Genomic DNA, 8,997 nt, shown 5'->3' with positions numbered 1-8,997 from the left:
TAGTTGACAATTTGACAAAACCTGTCACTTTGTTAGTAATACTTCTTTTGTCCTGTTTTTTAGAGTCGTTGGTTGTTTATTTCAGGTTTAACTAGAAAGGAAACTGGTATATTGGCATATACAGCAGGATAATCTGAGGTCGACCGATATACGTAGTTCATCTTGTGCACTGCGTGGCCATTGGATTTATTTGTTTTGGCTAATGCCCAGGAGACACAGCAACTTCTCTCTAAAACTCTTTATCTCCAAAATTCAGTTGTTGATTTGGTTCATGAATTATCAAAATTTTAATTGTTTTGTTTAGATCATGAGGAAAAATAGTCAAATTGATTGCATTATTCTGTCAAATCTTGCTTCTGTTTAGGATTTGTTCAGCTTTTAGGTTTTATTCTATCCACCGTTATTCATATGTCAGTTTGATTTTTCAGGTGCCATTAGAAATTTTCAGCTGTTCCTGTTGGTACGGGAATCAAATATGGATTGCTTAATTGCATCTGCATTGCCAGGAATTTATGTAGAGGCCTTTTGATCGACCAGTTGTCTTTAGTGGGTTATCTTGCTTCTAAATGTTAAAATCGTTGCCTATATTTCTTTAAAAGCGTGTTCCATTACAAGCTCAACAACTTCTCCTTAGAAGGGGACTCTCACGTTGTAGTTTTGGCTCTTCAACACCCTTTCACTGTTCAAGGCTGGCGGATTGCCAATCTCATTTTGGACACCATTTTCTTAATTCTCTCATCCTCTTCATGAAATGCTAAGAAGATTCACATAAGCGCAAATTTCTACGCCATCGTGTAACACATTGGGCCGCTGCTAAATTTCAGTCGCATTCCCACTTAATTAATATTCCTTTCCCCGTTTATGTAGTTGCAAAGAGCCACCATCCTTTCTTGCCCGGTGGGGCCGAGTCCCTCTCCTTAGAAGAGGAAAGCACAGCTGCCAATTCATGATTAACCTGAGAAGAGTAGAGAATTGGCATCTAGCCAGCCAGCTAAAACCTAGGGATGACGTACCCACCACCAATCCCCAATCACCCCAACCCCATTGGGCATGTTTTGGATTTCCTTATTGTTTTGTTAAGGTGTATATCCATCCAAGTTTGCCCTAACCTCAATTACCAAACAACAATGGCTTCATGACGACTATCTGGACAGTCTTGGCCCAGAAAGATGTTGATAGATCGATTACGAGCCCGCCATTTATTTATTTATTTATTGTCTTTTCAAGGCTATTTTAGACTTAAAAAACCCACCAAAACGTACATGTGGGGTACATATGAGCTGATCAGCCCACCAATCTGAAAAGAGGGAACCCAAAAGTGGCTGAATCGAATCAAGTGTCTTAAAGCGTCTCTTCGTTCTCCCACATATCCAATCTCAGTGCTTGTTGATTGAGGGTTAGACAATGCAATGCACCCAACATACATCTTATTTATATGTTTCTTAATTCCCTTTCAACCATTAATATATACCTCCTCATTAAACCACCACATGGATAGAGGTGGAGAGAAGATGGAGCTGAGCATGGGTGAGAAAATGGTGGCAGCTGATTTTGCGCCGCTGTTGAAACCCAAGAAAGGGGGTGTGAATGTGTGATTCCTCCAAAGAGAAGATTGGTGAAGAGGATGATGTTTGACTCCATACTTGAATCCATTGCTACTCTTCTTTGCCTCCATCGCCATCTTTCTCCTTCTGACATGGGAATCATTTCGCCGCCCAACAAATCAACTGAGAATGTTAAGAATAAGAAGATTTTCCCACGCGGAGGCCAACCCCAATGACTAATATCATCGGATCACAACACAAAAAAAGATCAGCTTAACCTATATTTATAGTCTCTTTTTTCGGCTATGGTCTTAGATTGTGTTTATTTTATGCTTCATTCGGTAAAGTTGCCCTGTTTCATGGGATTGTGTTGGTGTACCGTCTATAATGTTATTGGGGTACTGTGTAGTAGGCATATCTAATATGTTATCACCTTATTTAAAAAAATTGTAAATGATAATAATGTATAAACATTATTAAATTCTGTAAAATCTATTATTAATCATGAAATAATTCCTCTTTATTTCACTTGAAATAGAAATGATCCTATTCCAAAATTAATTCCTTCAGGGGCGGAACTAGGTTTTGTTATCGGGGAAACGAACTTACGTGAACGTGAGCGGTGGTAATAATGACGGGTTGAACTTTTGAGATCTTTGAACAATTGAGAAGAGTGTTTTCACCACATGATCCTCAGGTTCATTCGTTTATATGCCAGGGCGCCAACAAAAGTAACTTAGGGTTATAGGGTTGTGCTTATGGTCAACAACTCAATTATTTATGTTCTTAGAAGAAGAAAAAGGTAAGAAATTAAGTTGGATGATTTTCAAGGAAATATATATATATATATATATATATATATATATATATATATATTAAAACATTGCAGTTTTATTACAAATTAGTTTTTCAGACCAAACGAATTCAAATGTGAATCAACCATTAGAAATAGATAAGGATACAGATAAAACTACTATGCTAATAAATATCTACATTTAAATGTAAATGTTTAAATTCAAGTTTGTAGTGTTATTTCTTGTAAATGGATTGTAACTACATTTGTTATATCTACCTACATTAAGGGTAAGGAAGTCAAATTACAACATCATTGTATTGTATTATTCCTTACACTATAGCTGAGGAAATTATATTAATTTCTTAAACTTCAAGAAGTAAAATGAATATTGAATGGGGTTAAAAAGAGAGAGAAGGTGGAGGATTCTCATTCACTGTTGTCTTTAACGTTGCACAAGAGCAGAGGTTGGATATGAATAAAGTCCAAAGAGAATTAGTTGAGTGAAAATATATACAAAAAGAGTTTGGGGGGATGAATATTAAAGTTTGGGGGCACGCTCGTTATGGAAAACCTCGAATATTTGGGTTTTTTTTCTTTTTTTTTTAAAGCCCCTAATAAGAGGGTTTGAAAAAACTTTTGGGAATGTCCCCCCAATACAGAATGAGGGTCCACCCCTGAATTCATTTGAGTCCTAAAATTACACAACATGTTTTAGAGCATGTTTGAGATTATGTTTGAGAAATTGAGTTTTTAAGTCAAAAAAACGTTTTTTTGGCAAAATCTTCATTTTTAAGTTTTTGCCCAAAAGTGTGTTTTGGTCATTTTTAAGCTTTTTAGGCTCTTGAAAGTGCTTTCAATTTTTTTTTTTTTACCAAACGAATATTTTTTTTTCTTTAAACAAACTTTTTAAGTGTTAAACGCATTTTTAGGCCTCTCGAACGCACTCCCAAACTTTTTGGTTAGACTGTGGCGCTTGAGATGTCTAGCTTATATGAAGCCTACTAAATTAATATTAGATTTTTCTACTTGGAAAAGAAGCAAAGAAGAGTATATTTTCCAACTTGAAATTATTTTGGCCATAAAAATCATGTTGTAAATTTTGAATCCCATACTTCTTATATTTTCAAAATCCAAACCTTTTTTTTTCCCCCCAAAAAAATGCTTGAATTTTTACCACATCCTTATAAATTCATATGGTAATCCATATTTTATTGAATTGAGTACTATTGAAATAATGATTATGGGGGAATAAACGGAAGTAATATAGAGAAAATGAACACAAAAAACTTTCGGGTGGTTCGGTGTTAGACACCTACGTCCACCACTCAGAATACCCCTAAGGGCTACATTGTGCTCATTAACTTAATTTGTCTACAATACAAAGGTCCCTATTTATAGGGCAATGTCTAAATACAAGTTTGGTAATCAAATCTCCTTGATTTGATTACAATCTCAATATATGATTACAATTAACCCATAAATAGAGAATATTTCAATATCAGCATAATTATGGAATATATGGAAAATATAATATATTTTCCATATATTCTAACAAGTACCACATAAACTATTACGTAATAGTATATATTTTAATGGTTAATGTGATAAATGTCAAATTAATTTATAACGGTAGACAACATGCAAAGGTTACCTTCACCACCACCCTTGTCCCCATCGTGTCGCTCGCCATGCCTCTCTATCGTGCTGCTCTGTTGTTCCAACCTTCCTATTATGGCCTAAATATGTCTACATCTAGCTGAATTTGGCCTCAATCTTTCCATATCTAGTCTAAATTTGCCAAAATATGCTCAGATTTAGCCCACATGCCTCCAACATGCCTCATTACTGTTTTCATCAGCCTTACCACAACTCCGTACATCCTTTTGATACCGTGTGTGAGCTCATGCACCACCCTGGCCACCGCTGCTCCTCACCACCAATGCTGTTGGTTTTTGGATTTTTGTTTATGTTTTGTAGTTTGCTTCAATTTTTTTTTTCAGTATTTGTTGGATTTAGTCTCCCTATGCGGCTGTGATTTTATCTTATTGTGGAGATTTTGTAACCATAATTCATTAATCCTCTTCGATACCTATTTTTTAATACCTTCCTTTCGGTAATTGTTGCAGTGTTCAAGTGAGTAAGCTTTTAGGCTTGCTTTAATAACCACTTTATAGGGCCCATTACTTGACTGTTTTTTTTCCCCATGATCCAAAGAATCGGCCAATAACTTCAATTTTGTTTCATATTGATTTATGTAAGTAATTAAGGTTAATTGCAAAATATTTTCAATTATATTTTCATGATATTTATATATGGAACAAAAAGGGTATTCTGAAAATGACAAAAAGTTGTGAAGTACTGAGCCATAAACTATTTTATTGAGATGACTTGTGATTAATTATAGATTACCGTGAATTATCATTGTTGAAATTTATAATCAGGACTCTCTGGGACAGGCCGCATGTATAGAGGGGGCCGGTCGTGGTCATGAGCCACATGGTCCTCTCCAGCTTTCTCCTTCACAAAAAGTTGTTAAAAAGTGTTTTTTAAGCCTATAAGTTTGTTTAAAAGAACTGCTTGTCCGACTGACTGTTGTGTTGACTGTTCATGATCTCTTTTAATCATATAAGCTACGTTTGGCAAGGGAGGTCCAGCACTGTAGTTGGAACGGTACTGTTCCAGCTACAGTGTTGTCTGACACCAATCTTGACTTTGCGATTTTTTTTTTTTGTTAAAAAAAAAAGCAAAGCATTAAAATGGGGTTAAAAATTGCTGCACGTAATTAATTAATTTTTTTTTTTTAAAGCAAAAAAAAAAAAAAAAAGGGAGGAGAACGATGGGGTGGCTCCAGCCACCCCTTGGCCAAAATGGGGTGGCCGGACCACCCCATTTTTGGCCAAGGGGGTGGCTGGAGCCACCCCCAGGCCGATCTGGGGGTTGTTCGACCACCCCCATGGCCAAGGGGGTGGCCGGACCACCCCCTTGGCCCAAAAAAAAAAAAAAAAAAAAGGGAAGGGGTGTATTTGGGGGTGGCCGGAGCACCCCCAAAGGGCTGGGGTAGTTTCGGACCACCCCATACGGCGGTGTGGGGTGGCCGAAACCACCCCAGCCCCTTGGGGGTGGTCCGGCCACCCCCAAATACACCCCTTCCCTTTTTTTTTTTTTTTTTAATATTTTGCTGTGAAAAAGAAAAAAAAAATTTAAAAAAAAAAAAAAAAATTCACATGGTGTGAGACAGCACTGTAGCTGGAACAGTACCGTTCCAGCACTGTACGTTCCAGCTACAGTGCTGGACCTCCCCTTGCCAAACGTAGCTATAGAGTCATGCTATGCGGCTGCTAAATTGAGGTTACCTAGCGTTGGCTAAAAATTAAAAAATAACAATAATAAATAATTATGTTATTTTTTTTATTAGTTAAATTTTTATGAGTTAATAATTAAGTTTTAATGTCTCAAAATTTGTTTTTGAATTCAAAAATTAGAACTTATGAGTGAAATGTTAACTCTTTAAGGATGGTATCACTGAAAAGGGATTTGATTATCCTAAATTTAGTACTAATGCCTTAAATTTGATGCTAATACTTCAAATTTGAATTTCCCCTATAACATCTTTCTTCTTCGATTAAAAAAAAAAAAAAAAAGTGAAAAAATGGCTGACGCTTGGCTGACAAATTTGATAGCCAGAAATCTCGATATACTCAATCATATAATATTCTAAAAAGATATTCCATACATAATTAATTAAAATGCGTCATAATTAATTAGTGACCTCCGCTTCATAAAACGTAGTCACTAGCTGATTGAGCTAGACGACTAACCACAAAATATTCTAAGTGGGGCAAGCATTTTTCAACTCCTTTAACCATGCATTATCTTCGTCAAGTTCGTCATCTTCCTCACTGCATTATTACAGTCCATATGATTAACCCATTAAATTTTTATGGTTTCTCTCTAGAATTAATGTTTTAGTTGGGTCCAATTATACGATATAGCTAGCGTTTAGGTAATAGATAGTGTTGTTTGATCCTTTTGAAATTTATACACCATAGGTAGACTCTACACCTCACCCTATATATATATATATGACAGGTGAGTCCATAAATATCCTTTCCTCCTGACCTGTTTGAATTTCGATCAAATTCGAACGCCTTATTTGAAGAGATGACAGTTTTCGTTTTAAATTTTTTCTTTGTAAGCAACTTTAATTGCTCTTGTACTGCTCATATATATATAATGGTGCATGTGGTTTGTGGACCGTGCGAGTCGATGACAATTAATGCAGATTGCAGACCATCAAAAAATGACATGGATCATGGATGTTTCCAACGACTGGGACCACCGACCACGCCACGCGGTCTTCAGTCCCGGTCATCGTCATCCATCAATAAAACACTTTTGTGTACAATAATTTATCATCCACTTGCTTTCTCGCTTGACTTATGGACTGCAAATTCGCAAAGAGATGAATAATTTTAAAAAATAATAATAATAATCATGGCATTTAATTCAGAGTGTTACTTTCGCTTCAACGTCTAAGACTTCCCAAAAAGTAAATGTGGGGTAGGTATGTATGACGAGGCTGGGACCCCACTGGCCTGCTCATGTACTGATAGAGAAAGGAGTAATGCTACGTAGTAGCATTTCTTCAGCAAACTGTCCGCATGGTGCTGAGTTGTCCTGGTTAAGTGAACCATGGTTATCAGCTTTTTTTTATAAAAATAAAATAAAATCACGCCTGAAGAGTAAAAGTGTGATAGGGTTTCGTAATTTTTATTTTTTCCCCCAAAACCTTTCCCCGTCCTCCTCTCCCACACTTCTCCCTCCCGCCTTCTCCCATCACCAAGCACTGCCGCCACCGAACAGACTGCCACCCACGGCACCAACTCGAAATCCGGAGACGCCACCCAGCCACCACTGGCGACGCCCGGTGAGTTGGAGATGGTATGTATAGATGATTTCATTGTTTTGTTGGTTAGAGCTTATTTCATTTTGAGACAAAAAAAAAAAAAAAAAAAAAAAGAAAAAAAGTCAGTTCGTGGGTTTTGGGTTGTTTGTGAATTTTGGGTTATTATTTCATGTTCTTCGATTCTATACAACTCCGTGAAAGAATGGGTTTCGATTTTGCCGAATCATCATCAATTTTTCCGTGTCCTTCGATTCTGTACAAGTCTCTGCACGAATGGGTTCCGATTTCGTCGATCTGCATGAATGGGTTCCGATTTCGTCGATTTTTCCATGTTCGTCGATCTCCATCTATCCAAGCTCTCTCTCTCTCTCTCTTCTGCCCATTGTATGGTTTTCATCTGCATCTACATCTGCAAGTTGATTTTGTCTTTGGAAGCAACTAATGAACATGAAAAATATTATTGTAGCTCTTTTGTCTTGGATGCAAAAAGAAAGTTTTGATTCCTTTGTGTGTGTGGCTGGTTTTGATTGTTAACATTCTCGAATTTGTTTGTGCTTTCTTTTAGTTGTAGCTAGTTGTGAATGTCAAGCTACACATGTGTTTGATGAAATGTCTGTGAGAAAATTTATTGCCTTTAGAAAGAGCTTTATTTATTAAAAAAAAAAAAAATTCCTTTCATTTGTGTTACTGCTGCTATTCACAACTAGCTGCAGCTGAATTTCCTTATCAAAAGAAAATTTTCCTTTCATTTGAAATAACTTGAAGCTAATGTTCTGTTTCTTATTTTCAGATGTAAGATTTTGGGCGGGATCAAGGAGAAGCAGAGCTACATGCTCGTTAGAGGGATTTTCAAGAAATTCAAAAGAACACGGGTGTAAAGGATGATAAACGATGGGATTTGATTTGATTTTCAAGAACTACACGTTGTCATATGTATTAGCCATTTTTCCTGATTTGATTTGAGTTTTAATAAGAGAATGTGTTGTTTGAAGTTGCAAATTATTTTGTATGTGGACCACTGTGCTTGTGAAATTGGTTAAGAAAGGTTGTGTACATGAGTCAAATTTTTTTTTGATGAATGTGCCTCGAGTATTGATTCGGTTATCACTCTCCAACAACCTCGATCTTTGATTGATGCCTTGTATGTATTACTGGTTAAAGCTTCTATAAATTTTGGGTCCGTTGAAACTGAAGATGAAATAGAAGCACCATGGACTCTTGTTGTACGTTGCAAGTTATGTCCAAATCATGAAATGCCTTTACCCTTGTGGATAAGATTAAAGAAGCAACCAAAATCATTTGTTCATTTTAACAAACTCTAATTTCAAGTATTACATAAAATCAACTTCAAGAAATGTAAATAATTTGTTTTTTTTCATCATCCTCAAAGAGGTACAAACAACCAAAAAGGTTACAATCCGAGAGTTTTTCAATGCAACTTCAAGCGTTTCTCATTTTTATTCATCTTAGCATCATTGATAATAACCGTCTCTGCGGCAACAAACCATGTCTTTGCAAAATAAGCAAAACACTATGAACTATGAGTAGCAAAAACAGAAGTAGTAGTATCAAAAAATGAAATTAGAAACCCAGGTAAAAAAAATTACCAAAACAAAAACTAGAAATCTCATTTTCATTCTTCTTGTTGGTGTGTGGTACAACCAGAAAATCAAAAACTAGACAAAAACAGAGAAACCCACGAAGACCAAATATCCAAGAATTGTTTTCAAGAAATATACCCATTCTCAACC

General features: G+C 36.1%; 1 long non-coding RNA gene across 1 annotated transcript; it reads left to right on the top strand.

Annotated features, from left to right (window-relative positions):
• Positions 1-7,034: 7,034 nt before the first annotated feature.
• Positions 7,035-8,304, top strand: LOC148584733 (uncharacterized). Its single transcript, XR_015912886.1, has 2 exons — positions 7,035-7,281; positions 8,037-8,304. It is a non-coding gene; the product is annotated as an uncharacterized LOC148584733 (long non-coding RNA).
• Positions 8,305-8,997: the final 693 nt, after the last annotated feature.

The sequence above is a fragment of the Corylus avellana genome, chromosome 7 (assembly GCF_965113065.1).
Source record: "Corylus avellana chromosome 7, dhCorAvel1.hap1.2, whole genome shotgun sequence".
Classification (NCBI taxonomy): Eukaryota; Viridiplantae; Streptophyta; class Magnoliopsida; order Fagales; family Betulaceae; genus Corylus; species Corylus avellana.
The sequence above is the reverse complement of the archived record's forward strand: the minus strand, read 5'-3'. Positions and strand labels throughout refer to the sequence as shown.